Raw genomic sequence first — 17,679 nt, 5'->3', positions numbered from 1 at the left:
TTAGGCATCACACTGCCACTTTAACCTGGGCAATGTGGATGCAAAACTTTTCCATTTAGAAGATTTCTAATCTCCTTTCCCAAAGCAGGGATGGCTATGAAAATGTAAGAGCAGTGGTGACTCAGCTCTGCTAATCTACTCAATGTTCTACATTTAAAGCAAGGAGTACTACAATTCTACTGGCATACCTCATTGCAGTTTGATTCGTGCTGTCTATGGGAAGTTGAGCTGTACCACATTGAAGAGAGCAGAGAAGATGGAGGAAGCACAAATAGGCTTGGTCAGAAGATCACTACTTTCCTACGAAGTCCACTTCCAGTGAACATGTTAACACCACACATCCCAGTGTTCTTCCATCAGGCTGTACTATTTTACACATTACCAAAGGGAAATAATTTTGAAAGGTTTAAAGGAACCGTTCAGACCAGCAATGTTGCCCGACATACTCAAAAATGCAAGTTTCAGTTGCTGACCTCAATAAGAGTAATCTACAAGTAACATATTTTGAGTAAGCAGCACAGGCTCCAGATGTCATCCTGTTCTAAAAGCAAATATGAAGCACCTAAAGCAACTAACCAACAATAGCTGCAACACTTCCTTCCATTGACACTAGTACGAATTCTGCCATTGATTAAAATCTACAGTTCTGTTCAATTTTAGGCAGTGAATAATGCATAGTATTTTTCTAAGTCAAGGGCAAGGCTTTGGTCAGGGGGAGCAGAAATATCACAGCAAGGCCTGACTTCATCTCTGGCAAATGAGATCCTGGTATACTTTTCTGAGCATGGACATTTGCTTTAAACAGCTTGAATCAGATTTCACTGAAATCTACTAGGTCTTTAAGGAAAATCCCAGTATCACTGGGGTTTATACCTAAGAGAGAAGAAAAAGGAATAATATTGAGCTCACTGTCAACATTTCTACATCTTAATTCACTTTCAGTTTTAAAACATCATAAAAACAGTTAATAAACATTCAGGAGGTTACCTAAACTCTGTTAGAACAGAGTAAGACTAGTATGAATTGAATAGTTAAAATGGTTGATGGATGAAATTATTGCCCTATCAGCCAAGTTCATTTTTCACATATTTTATAGCTCAGTTAATGCTTTTTGACTATGGCATGAAAAGCAGAAAAGTGGATGTGGTAAAGTTTTATGGGTGGCTAGTGTTTGTGTCTTCAGTACTTTTAATTATTTTAGTGGGTGAGGTTACTGACATCTCATACTTTTTGAATAATAATTTCTTCTTTGCAATAAATCCTTTTGAAGATTTGCCTTTTTTTTAACTCAGAATTCTTACATAAAAATATCCAAATACCCAGTAGAAAGTGTTTATTATGATAACCGTATCAATCACAGAAAGATTAATTTGATCACTAAACTGCAATTTAAATGAAACTATGGATTATCAGTTCTCTCATTTCTTAGTTCATGAAAAATGCGTGAGTCAGAAAGGTTTTGAAAATGTCTTCAGAGCTCTTCCATCCTGTTCTGACCATCATTAACAACTACTACTAGATGATGTAAGCCACCATTACACATAATAAGGCCAGTCTGCACTGTCAAAACCATTACAAAAAATCAACAATATTTTCCCAGGGTCATAAAAATTAGTTTTCCCCACAATCATCTCAAGGTGATAGTGAGACATGCAGGCTGTTATACCAGATATGGATTGAATGGATTAGACAGGCCCATAAAGCTGATGGTAAATCTTTCTCAAAAATATGTTAACTGATTGATAGACCATTATTAGATTGAGTCATTATGACTGGGTAGCAAGTAAAGTAAATTTCTGGATTGTTTTAGGTTCCAGTATCCTTTTTTGTTGTTGTTTAAAAAAAAAAAAAGTCTTTCTCCAAGAAATATTGTGTTCCTAAGATGTATCACACCATGGTACCTGTAAAACACCACAGGCATATAGCCAGGACTGCCGATAAATGATGGAAAGCGGCTTGGCCAGCTCCTCCGCCAGTTCTCTCAGTACCCTCGCGTGGATCCCATCCGGCCCCATCGACTTGCGTACATCCAAGTGCTGTAGCAGGTCACCAACCATTTCCTCGTGGATAGTGAGGGCCACATCCTGCTCCCCATCCCCTTCCACCAGCTCAGGGTACTGGGTATCCAGAGAACAACTGGTTTTGCCACTAAAGACTGAGGCAAAGAAGGCATATGACACTGTACAGGCAAGTATGAGAAAACGGTCATGGCAGAGAAGGTTGTGGTTTAATTTAGTCATTAAACAGAGTACTGAAAGCATGTGATTTTGATGGAAGCAGGAAGAGATGCATTTTGTCAATAAAGCATCAAGAAACTAGTCTGAGTTTAGGACTGGCTCTGACTGCGTTTTCCTCTCAGGCCTTACTTTTTTATTCTTCTCACAGATAGCTGAACGCAACGGAAATAGGCTCTGATTCCCATAGCTCTATGACTGCAGTGGTTTGACCCAACACAAAGGTAACATGCACGTGGAATAGACACGGATGAGAGAGATGCACTGATAGCTCACACTTTTATATGCAAGCATTTATGCGTGGTTCTCTTATGGCAGGAAAGCAGAGTACTAGTGTGTTGTAGCCAAACCTTGAGGATTCTGCAGCATCTACAGTATGGTACTGTTGGTGCTAAATGGCCTGGAAAGGCAAATACTGGGTGCCTGTGATCACTGCACATATTCTTATGAGCTGGATTTCCAGTTTGGCTCAGTGTCTTGGAGGCCCAGTGAAAATGTGGCAAACAAAGTCAAGAGCATTCAACTTCAGACCAAAATCCCCAGCTACACACCATCAGAATCAGAGCTTTTTCCAAGCTTTTAAAGTTTACTCATTTACTGTGTTCAGGACTTGACAGTATTTTAGGGAACTTACAAGATGAAGTAAAGGGGGAAGAATAAAGGAAAGGAGAATAACACCTGTCTTTGCAGCTGGTCAACATGCAGATCTCTAATGTGCTGCCTGCTGGGAACCAGGGATAGTCTCACGTTACACTGGGCCTTCAGCAACAGAGGGAGTTTGCAGAACGGAATCCTGCAACTAGGAGATGTGAGGCTTGGGCTTCAGCCAAAAACAATAGAGACCAGCATTAAATGAAAAGTTCCATAAGTTCAAATGCATTCAATCACTGAACAACACACAGCTTTGTGGTTTGAAAGAATTTAAAAAGAATTTTAAATCATCATTGCAGAGCTACCAGTTGTTTCTAATTTTGAAGAACAATCACTATTTTACACTTAACTACCACCAAATGCTTCCCAGAGTGACCGTAGTCACCCATAAACACACAAAATATCTTCATTTAGGAACAACAGATCAAGTCTGATGATAAAAGCTGATATGCTGCTCTGAAAATTGCTTTAGTGCCTGAAGCAGAATTTCATCTTTCATAGACTAAATCCACCCTAGTAAGCGGGACCCATTCTGCTTTAAGTTACATCCTTAGAATCTCATTGACTACAATTGAAAAGTCATTGCAAAAGGGTAATACCAAAAGGTTAGCAGAGAAATATATGTAATGGTATTACAGTAGGCATTTAGAGAGTGTAACATTAAGAATAGCAAAGAAAGGTTGCCACAGAAAGCAACAAAATAAAATAAAGAAAAATAAAAGTTGAGGTGAAAATCCTGAAACAGAGGCAGAGCTAGGCAGGTTTCACTAAAACGACACAGTAGAACACCAAGGACATGTCTGTAGAATCTCTCAGAAAAAATGATCAAAGCACTACATTACCAGGGAATAGAATCACATATTAGAAAAGAAAATGCCATAGAATCACATATTAGAAAACAAAATGCCTTTTTTTTTTTGGGGGGGGGGGGGGGGGGGGGGAGGTCATAGTCTCAATAATACTGACTGCTAGAAGAAGTCAAGGGATGTAGAGGTTTATGATTCTCCATAAGGAGCATACAGGTAATAACCTGCATTTTCAGAAGTGAGCCCTAATGTTCATGACAAAAACAAACAAACAACAACAACAACAATGCTTATTTTGAGAACCTAATCATCTTAAACTCTCCTTGATTTTGGTAGGAATTCAGACCAAAGCAATCCTCCCTGATGAGGAAGTCTTCTCAAAGCTGAGTGGGGGACATGGCACTCTCAAAATTTGGTTGAGAAGCGAACTGGGGGAATGGTAATTTCAGTGTCTGGAACAGGACATCTTATAAAGGATTTAAGAAAGAGTTCTTTAAAGACCTGTGATATTTGCAAGGCAACGTATTGGAAGATGTAGTTTGATGTGCTAGAGTCTGAAGTATTAGTGGATATTCAAAGACAATATATAAACAGTTAATATTGGGCCATTCAGGTGAGGGACAGGGTTCACATTAACAAGGCTGTTTACTTTAGGGTGGCTTTTTTTTTGTTTTGTTTTGTTTTGTTTTTTTGAGACAATAATGATCTTTTGGAGAAAAAAGTCTATAAACTGTATTCCAGCTTTTTTTTTTTTAGGTTCATTACTAGAGATTTAATGACCTAATATTCCTTTAATCTCTATTTTTATGATTCTATTAAACAAATGATAAATAAAAAATTTCCTCTAGACACGCAGGGGGAAAAACATCACCAAAATATTGGAAAAGGTTCCAGGTTTTCAGTCAGTTGAAGCCTCCCTAATTGGCTGGCATGTTTTTCTGCACTTATTACAGTGAATGCTGCCATCTGTTTCTTACTTCAAAAGAAATAGTTGAAATGATAAGCAAGCTAACAGAGAAGGAAGTCTTAAATGCATACAGAATATTTAAAAATGCATAGTATCCACTAACTCCCTGTGGATAGAATATCTTCAGTCTTGACATGATAATTACCATTAGAAAAATTGTGACAGGCAGATATTCAACCAGCTTCCACTTCTGATAATGGGGCACATACAGATGAGATCATTTTGACTCCAGGTTTTCCATTACTTGCTTTGAGTTTTATGTTTTAAGTATCCCAGTAAGGGTGCTTCTTTGTAATGAGCCAGGCTGTGCACTGCCCATCCATTAGATCACAGGTTGTTGACTGAAGCATTGCATTAATACTGAAAAATCTGGTAACGTAAAACATTGTACTCAATAGCACAAAGGGAAGCTTAATAAACAACAAGAGAAAGAGAATGAAAGAAAATAAACATACAGTGTTAAAGAAAAAGATACATGACAGATAATATACATTCACTTCCAGCAGAGAGCTTATTTATCATTAACAATGCCATCATCATTTCTGATTTCACAATTAATCAAATATGCACTCTGGCTTTTTTTCCTAATTATTAATCATCATAATGAGGAACTGATATTCTAACACTTCAGTATTTAGTTGTACCAAATGCTGCTTTACCTAAGGATTGCAAAATTGATTCTTCGAAAAACAGTCATGTCAAAGACTACTAGTCCACAAGCTACATTGGACATTCACTTGTAAACTTAAGTGCTTCCAGACTATTCAGTGGAATACAGACTGTTATGGGTGTATGGTATAGGAAGACTCCTGTGCCAATCTGTATGGGAAAAGCTATAACCTGAAAAAAATCATGGAAAGTATAGAACACAGGATGTGCAATAAATCACATAAGTGACAATAGCATGAGTACAAAATACAGGAGGGGATTTCACTCACATGAAGCCTGCCATGCATCTTTTCACCCTAGCAGTGCAGGGAATAGTAGCAAGATTCACAGCTTCCCTTTGTCTCATTTTCTATCCATCTGACCACAGCAACCCAAATCTGGATTTGAATCAATTTGTATTATGAGACTACAAGAAATAAGAGCATTCTGCATCTCATGGCAGGAAACTACAGATACCATGGCTAAGGGGAACAAAAATCATTTGCAACAGAACTAGTTTTGTAGCATTCCAATTTTTTGTTGTGTTTCATCATAGACTTTATTAATTAACCTTTTTGCTTTCTTTTTATTTTATTTTTATTTACCCTCATATCAATGACAATAGTTTTTTGTTTGTTTGTTTGTTTTATAACTGCCTAAGTAACAGAAGCACTGAGATAGACTGGCCAGGGCTAAGACATACCAAAGAGTAATTCCTTTCACTTCTATCCAAAAACCACTGTACAGAAAGGCAATTATAGAAAGAACAGGAGGTGATCATATATTTTTACTACACGATGGTTAGCTAAGCTCCAGAGGTACCTGCTCAGGGCTGAATGCAAGCAAGTGGGAAGAAAAAGAACAGAAAAACAAGATGGTGGAAAACAACAATGGAAAAAAAAAAGAGGTGACTAACAGGTCATTCATGAACATTTATATCAGAGCCTGTGAACCACAAAAGGTAAAGAAGGAAGGATATAAGCCTCAGACTAGAAAAAGAATTGTATCTTGACAGTGTCGCAGCTCAGCTTACAAACAGGACTGATGACTACAGTTTGTGTTTTCCAACCATTTTCTCCAGGGGTGTGTGTTTGTGTGTGTGTATACACACACAGAGTGAGAGAAACGGGGAATGGCCACAAGCTCCTGGCTCTTGCTACTGTAAAAGGGAAAGCTGAGAAACTGCAAGAACAGCAGCACTTAGATTGCACAGGCAAAGGAGGTGTCTGTGCTATCGCACTGGAGTGCACTTGCTGTAGCCAAGGATTCAGCACAATTCTCAGGCAGACAGGTTTTTGGAAATGCAGATAAATTCAGAGGAGATATTTAAACCTATAAACAGGATATAAAAACCATGGAAAATCAATCATCTCCTGTATGAGTTTCAGTAACTACTACACAAGTTTGGTCTGTCATAGGGGAACTGTGCACTGGGATGTCTGAGTTCACAATTACCCATTTATAAAATGTGCTTCATAGGAAACGCTTCTTAAGCTAAATATAAATGAGTAACTATAGCTTGAATTAAGATATTTTTTGTTTGAATAAGTGTTACCATTCTCCTGATGACAGAATACTTAGCATCTCCTGTGATCAACCTTAAGTTACTTAGAGGAGCCTAACTCCACTTGTCGAAAATACATGTCTACTGTGACACGAGAACTGCATTTTGATAAAGCAATTGGAAAACAATCTATTTGTCTGGAATAATAAATTACAAGTGCTGTAGTGCATTTAACGTGCAATTGACATGCACCACAGAATGCTCTGCCCACAGTAAGAGATCCACTGAAGAAAGTAGTTGGACATATACACTAATCTCTAATGGAAGGGAAGAAATGTCGTTTACAACATATACAACATGTAACATGTACAACTGGTCAAATCAGTGCTGACAAATACATTTGCTGACAAACTCAGCCCTTTTTCCAATTACTAACTCTTTCCAAACAGACTACTGTTGTGTTTTTTTATTGTAATTGTGGAGCAGACAATTGAAGTGCCTGAGCCAAAGCCCCAGATTCTCATCAGCTTCACTGGACTATGGGAAAGGGCTGTAGACGAATAAACTATTTGAAGAATTTGTGAAATATTTACTTGGACTGTTTCACCCTTGTTATTTATGCTGTGTTACTGGTCATTCAAGCAATACACATTGTGTTGTTGTTTCCAGCCTAAATATATGAATTTTTTTAATCATGGTATTAACTCTACAACTTCCTGAGCAGGGGAAATGGAGAGGGAGGTGCCGGTCTCATCTCTCTGGTAACCAACAATAGGATGGGAGAGAAGGTTCAGGCTGGACATTAGGAAAATTTGTTTACCATAAGGGTGGTCAAACACCGGAAAGGGCTTCCTAGCAAGGTGGTTGATGCCCCATACCTGTCAGTGCTCAAGAAGCATTTGGATAATGCCCTCAATAACATGCTTAAACTTTTGGTCAGCCCTGGTCAGGCAGTTGGCTTTGATGATCTTCGTAGGTCCCTTCCAACTGACCTATTGCATATTAATAATTTATCAGCAAATATTTTTTACACAGTCATACTCACAGGGGAGTAAAACAATGTAAAGGACAGCCATTATCCAAAAGTTTATGGAAGCACAAATATCAATGAATGGTTGATACTAAAAGACTGTATTAAGTCTGCGACATTCAGAATTCAAAACAGTGTTTGCAAGTGCAGCTTCAGACCACTCAAGAAGTCACTGTATAGGTCATTAGTCTGATGCAGAAAAAGTCCCAGAAAAGACTACAGTGTAAGCTGATGCACTGTTGAAATCGCCAGTGCATCTGTCCTTCCCATGAACAGAGAGGAAATCAAACACTGCAACTAAACACGAGTGCTTCATTTTTCAGGATCTGGAATTGTATTATCTGCCTTTACAGGGGAAAGTACTTGTTTTTATAATTCAACCCTACTATAGTCTGTTATGGTTAACAATAGCAATAACATATCTTTTCCAAAGTCCTGTATGAAAAATCCTTCAGAGGATTTACCATTTAATAGTGAGATTATGATACACTTACCTCTGCAGAATAACATCGGCTTTTCCTAATCCAACTGCCTTCTAATAGATTTGTTTGAGGACTCATGGGACATGCCAGATACAGAATGATAACAATCTGATCCTTAGCTGCTTCTAAATGTCTTAAGCAGCATGGGTGCTGCTTGCCTCTTTCATATGAACATGCCAGAAAGTTTCCCCTTGATATTTGAGCATTTTTTAAGATATTATCCATCTTTCCTATTTATAGAGTATTTTTTCCTCCATCTTTGCTTTTGTCTACCAAAAGTGGGGCACTGTACAGAGCAATATAAACAACATTATGCATACTGCAGAATTACCACCTACCAAAGCTACATCATGTACGCAGATATTTTGGAGTACCTTTCTTTCTCCTTGAAATTCTCTCTCCTGAAATATATCTACCAGGTATTCAGATTATTTATATGCCATCTTGCATCAAAATCCCTTTTCAAGAAACATCCCCTGCAAAGTACTTTAATGGCCCAGAAATTCCTGAGTGATTGGTTGAGGCTCTGAATAACCACAAGACACCTTGTGGCACATTAAAATATGTTTTCCATCTCTTGATTCCTATGTTTGTTTTCCAAGTACAGAATTATAACCTTCACTACAAAGAGCATACAAACAGAATAAAAAACAGTCATTTTTAACATAATAAACTTGATCTATAGACATGTTACTGAAATTACATTAATTTGTTCATTCTTGACACTATCTCGGTAGCAGCAAGCAGTGAACGTGAAGAAAATAACATTGATTCCAGTGTTCAGTGTGGCACATATAAACATTTGTATAAACTACCCTGAAAACTCAAGGAAAATGGAACTGGCAAATAACTATGGGTATGATGAGCTGAGCCAAGAATGTGATTTTGGACCGTTTCCATTGTGGTTTTCACTTCAGAGTAATTTGTATGATTTGGAAAGCTAGCAATATAACTCTGTGTAGGGATGGGTTATTTAAGGTAACCTCTATGTTTAAAGGATGGGGTATTTTTATAGCTGTGGACCAAAAATGAGGTCACATGCTACAGCTACCTAGATCTTGGGAGACAGAGAATCCACTGTTCTTATTTTCTCACATTATCTTGTACAGTACAGAGACATGTATTTTACTGTTCTTAAAATACGTAGTTATTAATATGTTAATGGCACGGCAAGCAAAACAGCAAAGCCTAATAAAACATCCCTTCTAGCAGAAATACTAACTTTTCATATTCTTTAAGGCTAGTGTTCACACTGAACCTCTCAGGAAATGCAGTGAAGTAGAAGCACAGGAATGTAATATTTGGAACTTTTAAAATGCATCGGACTTTAATGTATTCCCAGTTCATGTGCCAGCCCAGCCTATGTAAAATCTAGCAGATTTTCCCTGTGATAAATCTAGAACTATTATCTAGATAATAACTAGAAGTCTTTAAGATGCTAAAAGTTTAAAGTTGTGGTTGGTACATGAAAACACAGCAACTCAGTCCTCTGAGCTCATCAGTTCGTTCCCCAGCTCCAGTATTTCAGATACATTGGGCTGAAAACAGTATGCATTAAAAGGACTACTATCCTTTAACATATTTGGATGTGAATAATATTTTCTCTAGTACACACCAGATAAAATATGAAAATGTCAAACTCTCCAAAGAATCCTGAAATTAGTAACTAAGGAATAAAGTTTTACAGTGGGATATTTTAAGGATTTAAATCCAGATCCCCATCTGTGATGAAGTTTCAGTGTAGCAGAAATACCTAATTTACATCAACAAAAAATTAAATCCAGAAAAATTATGTCAATATAAACATTAAATTCTCATTTCACTCCCCACTCCTTGAAAAGAGTAAAAGACTTCCAAGATTTCTATAGGACCAATCTCACATCAGTTTTGGAAATCATCCACACAAATTTAGAGAAATACTCAGAGGGTCAGCATCCTGAGACTTCTTGATGTCCCTGGCTAAAAGCCAGATGAAGAAAAAGCAAACAACAAAAAGTTAAAAATGATGTAAAGGATAATCAAAGGAATGATTAAACAATATGAACTAAATAAAGCCACTGGTACTTAATAAACAAGAAACACTATCGTTGATGAAAGAAAACCCTAATAATACCGGTCTTTGGCTCTTTCTTTATCCCTATTCCCCAGAAGAGCACACGTCATGGAAGCCATGGATGGGAGAAGCATGGCATGCTGGGGGCTGACGGGCCATCACGCTGTATCACCATGGTATGGGTATAGTGTTGTACCCATAGGACAGACCCAGCAGGCTGCTGTACTATAGAGCCCGTCCCTGTGACAACACGAGTAACTCCCACACACAGAGGGCAGGGTTAGAGCGTGCATGCACAAACATGGCGTGGAAGCACCTAGTCCTCTCTCTATGTCTCGTAATGGGATGCCAACCTTGAGCAATGCTTCTGGTCAACTACAGGCCTGAATCTTACCACAAGGTCCCATGTATGTGATACTGCTGCAGCATCAGGGTCTGCTTCAGCTACAGGTAGGTATCTTGCTGCACTGCATGGATTTCCTCTCCAGAGCATGTCTTTAAATCATTTCACTCCACAGCTAAGTTTTTAGATAATGCTGACCATCAGGGAATTTTCCCTTAAACCTCCTTTCATTTCTCATACATTTAGTATTTGTTAATGATTTTCTCATTTGAAACTCTCTTTATTAATGTAGTTTAAGTTTGGTAATTTCCTAGATACATTGTGTTTATGTTCTGCACAGATGCTCAGTTATCTTTCATAAGCTCTGTTAGATCTCCAGGACTGCCTCTTTTTATCATCCCCACCTGACAAGAACTGAGCAGGTTCTGGTCTTCATTAGGGCAAGCAGTTACAGTCAAAGTATGCTTTCACTACCAGATACTAACTAATGCATGTTAAACATATTATGGACAGAAGGTGGTCTGATTTTTCCATGGGGCAAGTTAAAATCTACCGGGGAGAAAAGGATTTATGATGTTCTAGGAAATGTTCATAGCATTTGTAATAGCCTTTTCTTGATGAAGATTTTACGACGTACTTGAACTGGATTGCTTAACTGGTACTTAAGACTGTAGGGTTTCCTCTGGAATACAACTTTAGTTTCATCTTGGATAAATTATTGAAATTGCTTTTTATAGCAAAAGAAAGAGTTCTGCTAATACAAAAACCAGCTGAGAAAAATTTTCTGCCAGTGTAGTGTTATCAAAGATACACAAAAGCAACACTACTAGACAGGCAGAGCAGAATGTGCTGTGCCAGGCACAGCAGCATCCTTTACCCCTCTTGCTGTGTGGCAATGCCACGTGATCAGACTCAACATAGAAGACAGCCCAAAGTCCTTGTAATCCTTCTAGAAGGCTCTTGATATCACCTGTGACAACGGAAAATGAGATTTGTGGATAATCTCAGCTCATCTTAGCTCCAAATGCCCACAAGGAAAACGTGACTGCAACCTGCACATCTCATGCACACAATAGGCCCCCTTGTCTTTTGTTCCTTTCTGGAATCACGTAGCTCAGGCAAAAGTAGAAACACAGAGATGGTATCTGGTCTACTAGACCTTTATTTCTGTTCTTGCACTTGTAAAAGCCATTTTTTTTCCTGACTCACCCACCAGTGGGCTGTGTAGATCTGTGCTAATAAATGGAAAAAACAAACAAACAAACAAACAAAATAGTTCTGTGATTAGAGTAGTTGTGATTAGAAATTTTCTGTATGTCAACATGGAGCAACATGTCTGCACCTTGGCTATTTGCCCTAGAGGTTTATACCAGTGGTTATCACAAGCCTTTCATTTCCAAACCTGGCACAGGACCGGCCATAAAATAAGCCAAACTGCCCAGAAACAGGCAGAATCTTACAACCTGTGAAGCAACACAACAGCAAGGGGATGTGGTGCTGCCTTCTCTTCTTCACCCCCCTCCTCTCCCCAAGTCAACAAACAACAAGAAAAAAAAGCACAGACTGTCAAACCTGAATGGAAGAGACGATTCAGTAGTTAAGCTCTGATCTCCATGTTCACTGAAAGTCCTCTGTGTTTTTGGTTTGTTTTGTTTTTTTAAAGGAACGTTTCCCTGTTCTTACATAACCTTTGACACTGCTGCAGGAGGCTAAGTGAGGGAACAAGATTAACAGATACAAGATATTTTTACTGCTTCACCCAAAGATTCACAGAATTTTCTGGGAATTTTAACACTTATACAAACCAATATGTGATTCTTCATGTTGCTATCAGTGCTATGAGAGAATCCTGCATAGCCTCCAAGTTGGACTGAACAATTTTACATAATTAGCATCCTTCAAACTAATAAATTTGCTAAATTGTTTTTGATAGAAACTAAAGCGCTATTATTAAGTATCTGCAAAATAATAAGGTTATCAAAGTGGAAGTCATTAAGCTGCCATTCCTACTGACTGTTGTGTGTTACCACCAACTTAGATATGCCAAATGGTTTCTAAGTTAACTTACAGGAAACGTATTTGCATGAATTAGCACAGTTTATGTGATCAAGGAAGAAGATCAGTGAACCATAACGAATATGTTCAATATCTGGCCCAAAATATGATATCTATTTATCTAAATGCAATATTTAGATTTCATTTTACTGCATCTCTTCCTGTTCCCCTCTTTTTAATAAGCATTTATTAAAAATCATGCTACTGTAAAAAGTGTATGTGTTATTTTTAAATGAACTCTGATTACAACACTGTTAATCACTGCTCCTCTAATACGATTTTCTTGCCTCACTACCATGAAGGATCCACCATCCAGCAAGTCTCCCAAACAATCACTCTGTCTTCAGCTCACAAGAAGTCCACCGCAGATGGGAAAATCAGTAGCATTTTCCCACACTACTACAGCTCCATTGGTGTAGAAGCTGAAGGTGTGATACCAGCCTCTCTACAGTCAGATGAAGCTTCAGCTGTAAAACACATGTCCCAGACCATGATAAAAATCCTTTTTCTTCTCTATAACGGCTGTAATAATGTCAGAGCTCCTCAGATATGGAAAACACTTTTTTTTTTTTCTCTAGTGGAAGGAAAACAGCAAAAAGCCCTGTAATGTAGAGTATCATGGGATACTAGAGTAAGCCTAGGATTCAACAGTGGAAACCACAGCATGAAATTTTTTGGGCCATTTATAAAAGTCAGCATTTCAAAGTCTTCTGCCATGCATTTGGCACCAAAATCAAATGTGATCCGCAGCCACATCTGCGTGATTTTGCTAATGGCACTGAAGCTCTGACACTCCCTGCTCAGTGCTGAAACCTCGTGCAGAGACTTGCACTCCACCCAGAACAGTTCTGCATGGGAATGCTTTCTGCAAATGAAAACAGTAACGCTCGTGTGGGTCCATCAGCAATGCTCTGCTATCCTGTGTCCAAGACCAGGATCCTTGGCTTTCATTGACCTTAAGAGTGTCACCAACACTCATACAGGCATCTGAATCTGCGGTAAGAAGAACAAGACCACCTTGACACTGGATAGGAAGAACCCTGCCTCAGAGAGAGGTCCCCTACTGTAAATCATAAAAACATGAAAGTTCCCAATTTCCTCAGTTTTCTGTTTCCAGACGAATTCTCAAAGTACATTGCTGTATATTTACTCTGTTGTTACTCATAATATTCAAAGGTGTTTTCCTTTGAGCACCCACTTCAAGATACAGGTCCGAGTTTTGAAGGGGGCATGCTCCGCACTTCACAGGACCTCACTGGGGGGAACTTTATTTAGACATAACACACATGAACATATCCCTAGCTACCAACCTGAAAATTTAAACCACAAAAAAAGGTGCCCACACATATAGATCTTAAAAACTCCTTATTACAAAAACTCCATGTTTCCAAATGTAGAAGATAACAGAGGATTAAGCAAATTTACCAATAAATCTGAGTGTAATCATTCCTGTGAAAGAGAAAAAAAAAGTCTACACTTTTGACCTACTTACACACATTATCAGATATTTGAGAGCAAATCAAGAATTTGTTATTAAGAAATGAGACATGCAATCTTTGGAGCCAAAGTGGTCACTGGTGAACAGTAAAAACCTAATAATTTCCATATTTATTCAATAATCTACTGCTATTTACTCCAGAAATCATTGCACACAAAAAGTGAAAACAACCTGAGAAATCCTGGTGTCTGCTGCTATCCGCATTTGTTATTCTAAAAGGAAAAAAAAATATAAACTAACAGAAATTGAAAAGATTAGCTTTTTTTACTTTGCTACTGGAATAATACAGAGAAAATTACTATAAGAAAAACACAATTCAGCTTCTGTTTATCCTTTTCTCTTTTTTCCCCTCTTACTGTCACTCTTTCCAGGATTTCTTGTTTTCAACAAAAAGAAGGAAAGGTTACTTTATAGAGGAAAGAGAAACAGGAAAGGAAGGATAAGAAATAACAACGAAAGGAAAGATTATACACATCTTTACCTGTTACCAGTCAAAATAAAAGTGTTTTTCATTTTTGTTTTGTTTTTCTATAGTACTTCATAATAGTCCCTATCTGGTCTGTTCTAGCCTCAACTTACACCCAATTTCTATTAGCATCATTACGTACATGTGCTTACGTCAAAAGAAGAATACACTTGACATCGTCAATTCTCAGAACCCGACAACAGACTTAACTGAAGAAAACTTGGAATGGCTTCTCTAAGCCCCATAAAAGTTTATAAAGGATAATAAACGAAAAAGAATAGCATACCTGAAAATATTTCTCTTCAGCAATAGAAGGCCTAAATAAATCATACCAATAAACAAAAGAGGACTAGAAAATCTCCGCAAGGTGCAAATAGTAAAACTGCATATAATATTAAGCTATTGCATTAAAAGGCAAGCAGCTAAAAGTAGCCCAGAGAGCTTTCGGATATTTACAGGATAACTTAGTCTTCTTATGAAAGATGGTGGGGAATTAAGATGTTGCAATTTTCATGCAGAACTAGTCAGAATTCCAACTCATGTCCTGCATAGTCTTTTCGAAGTTTGTTTGAAGTTTTACATTCTTTGTTTCTTAATTCTGTCTTCTGTGTTATAGAAGAAATTTTCTCACATTATCAACGTACATTAACATTTCCAAAATATATTCAAGTCCATGGAAAAATGAATAGAATACAGCTATTGATGAGCAGGAGACTACAATTAACCAGATGCATAGCATATCCCTATAGCACGTCTAAAGCATCTCACTGATACATGAAAAGCAAGCATCTCATTTGCTTATGAGGCCATCAGCCTCCATGGAGTTACAGCAAGTTAAACTAACTGAGGATCTGTTCTTCAGATTTTGAAGAGGTTATCACAGAGCCTTTCTTTAGAAGTCCAGGCTTACTTGATTTTTTTAGCTATTTTTAACTAATTCCCTGAACTCGTTTCAGAAGCAACAAATACTAACAAAACAGAGCATAGAGTTGAACTAATTGCTTTCAATTCTTTTACGTAAGCTAAGAACTTTACCTCAGAACTTTACCTTCAGAACTTTACCACAGCAGAACCTTTAACATTTCTAATACATAAAGACACCGTCAAAAAAATCTGTTTCTGAATATTAACTGGCAGGATGCTTTGAGATATTAACCACAGAAAAAGGCTGTAGAGTTGAATGAAAGATACTGATACATCTAACGTGGAGAGTTCTAGAAACATTTACAGTTTCATACTACTTTTGATTGAATAAAGTGCTTCCTCTGATTATATTTTCATAAAGATAAAGAATAGGAATGAGAAACAAAGTTCACACAAGCCAAGATTTTTTTTCCACAAAGATTTCCCTAAGTAAACCATGCCAAAGAGTTACAACATCAAACTTTAACTGAAACATCTTTGCCCTTCTTCCATTCCCTGCATAAACAGAATTATTTGAAATGCAGCAGTGGTTCAAAACACTATTTAGGGCTACAAATTACATTTTCACAATCACAAGCTGTACGCAAGACTAACACTATTCTAAGACAAAGTTTTTGCAAGAGGCCTATGCACACATTGCACCTTAATCTTTACCTGGAGACAGTGACTTTTAGGACTAAAAATTTAACAATGAGCCAAACTTAGGCCTCTCAAGTACTAAGTAGGTACCTACACCTTGTAGCAAGTCTAAAAACTCAGCTCAAATTTCAGAACCTAATATCTTCTACTCATCTATTACCTCATCGTGAAAGCACCTAACTTTCCTGCAAATGCTATTTTTTACTACTAATTGCTTTGATCCATGATCCAAGCCATGCAAGTTTTGACATGGCTATAGCTATGCTCTTTTCCTACTTACTAGATATATCAGCATTCAGAAATCTGGCCTTTTCCAGTCTATCACTACCTTCCACCTAGGAGTTTACCTAACGTGACTCATAGAGAAAACAGTTCTGCAAGCTAACTGAAACGCTCATCTTCCCCCTTCCTACAGACACATCAAGAGAAGTCTCTACTCACAGGACCCTCGGATATCCCAGGGTAGCGTGCTCTCAGGCCATCCTACTAAATCTAGGTTGCTTCCAATGTTCAATCTACCCTGCATGAGTTGTTAATTAGAAAATAAAGCTTGCTCTAAAGCATTTTTGCTGCAGCCCTCTCAGTATAAGCAAAGGACTGCAATCACAGAGAATTCAACTTGATTTCAGCAGTATGCAGATGATACTCCAAGGAAAAAATAGATAATAGCCTTCCAACAGCAAGTCATACTTCAATAAAATGACAATTTCTGGATAGAAAGTATAATTTTGTCAAAACTTCAGGGAGGAAGAATTCAAAGACATTATCACTATAAGTTGGTAACATTTCATTTCAGTTGTAAACTCCTGCATTTGTGCTACAAACAAAACTGATCAAATCTAACTGGAATATTAAAAAGTTTTTTTTTTTTTTTCTCATTTAGAATGAAACTAGATTTTGAAGACTCCAAATTTACAGCAGGTACAAAGTCACTGCCTTGACTTGCTCCTTATTACAGGATTGGCACACAGAGAAAGCAAACTATGGGCTTAAACAGGTTTCCAGTGAGATTCAATTTCTATAAGTTTTTCTCCTTACTCAAATACCTAATTTCCCTCTAATCTAAGTTAACAGAGGTAGCTGGTTACAAAAATCTAAGTGTACATTAATAGATTCCGTAAAGGTAGTGACATCTGTACCTGCAAAGGTCTACCTCTATCACTCACCACAATGTAGTTATTAGCTAAAGATACTTTCTCATGTCATTACCTCAGAGAAAAGCCATACTGTAACCAGAAGCTGCTAAAATTTGTTAAATTATTAAGAGCTCAGTAATAGAAGTTGTGACAGACAGAGACAGTCAAGCAAACTCATCATTATAACAGTGCTGTGTCCTCACATGCCATATAAGATTGGCACATTTTTTCAACACAAAATTG

General features: G+C 37.6%; 1 long non-coding RNA gene across 1 annotated transcript in view; it reads right to left on the bottom strand.

Annotated features, from left to right (window-relative positions):
• Positions 1-300: 300 nt before the first annotated feature.
• LOC121074878 overlaps positions 301-17,679 on the bottom strand; it is a 120,780-nt gene continuing 103,401 nt past the window's right edge. The window contains exon 5 of the long non-coding RNA XR_005822591.1: positions 301-366. This is a non-coding gene — a long non-coding RNA (uncharacterized LOC121074878). The remainder of the gene's footprint in view (positions 367-17,679) is intronic.

Source organism: Cygnus olor, chromosome 9 (genome assembly GCF_009769625.2).
Source record: "Cygnus olor isolate bCygOlo1 chromosome 9, bCygOlo1.pri.v2, whole genome shotgun sequence".
Lineage (NCBI taxonomy): Eukaryota > Metazoa > Chordata > Aves > Anseriformes > Anatidae > Cygnus > Cygnus olor.
The sequence above is the reverse complement of the archived record's forward strand: the minus strand, read 5'-3'. Positions and strand labels throughout refer to the sequence as shown.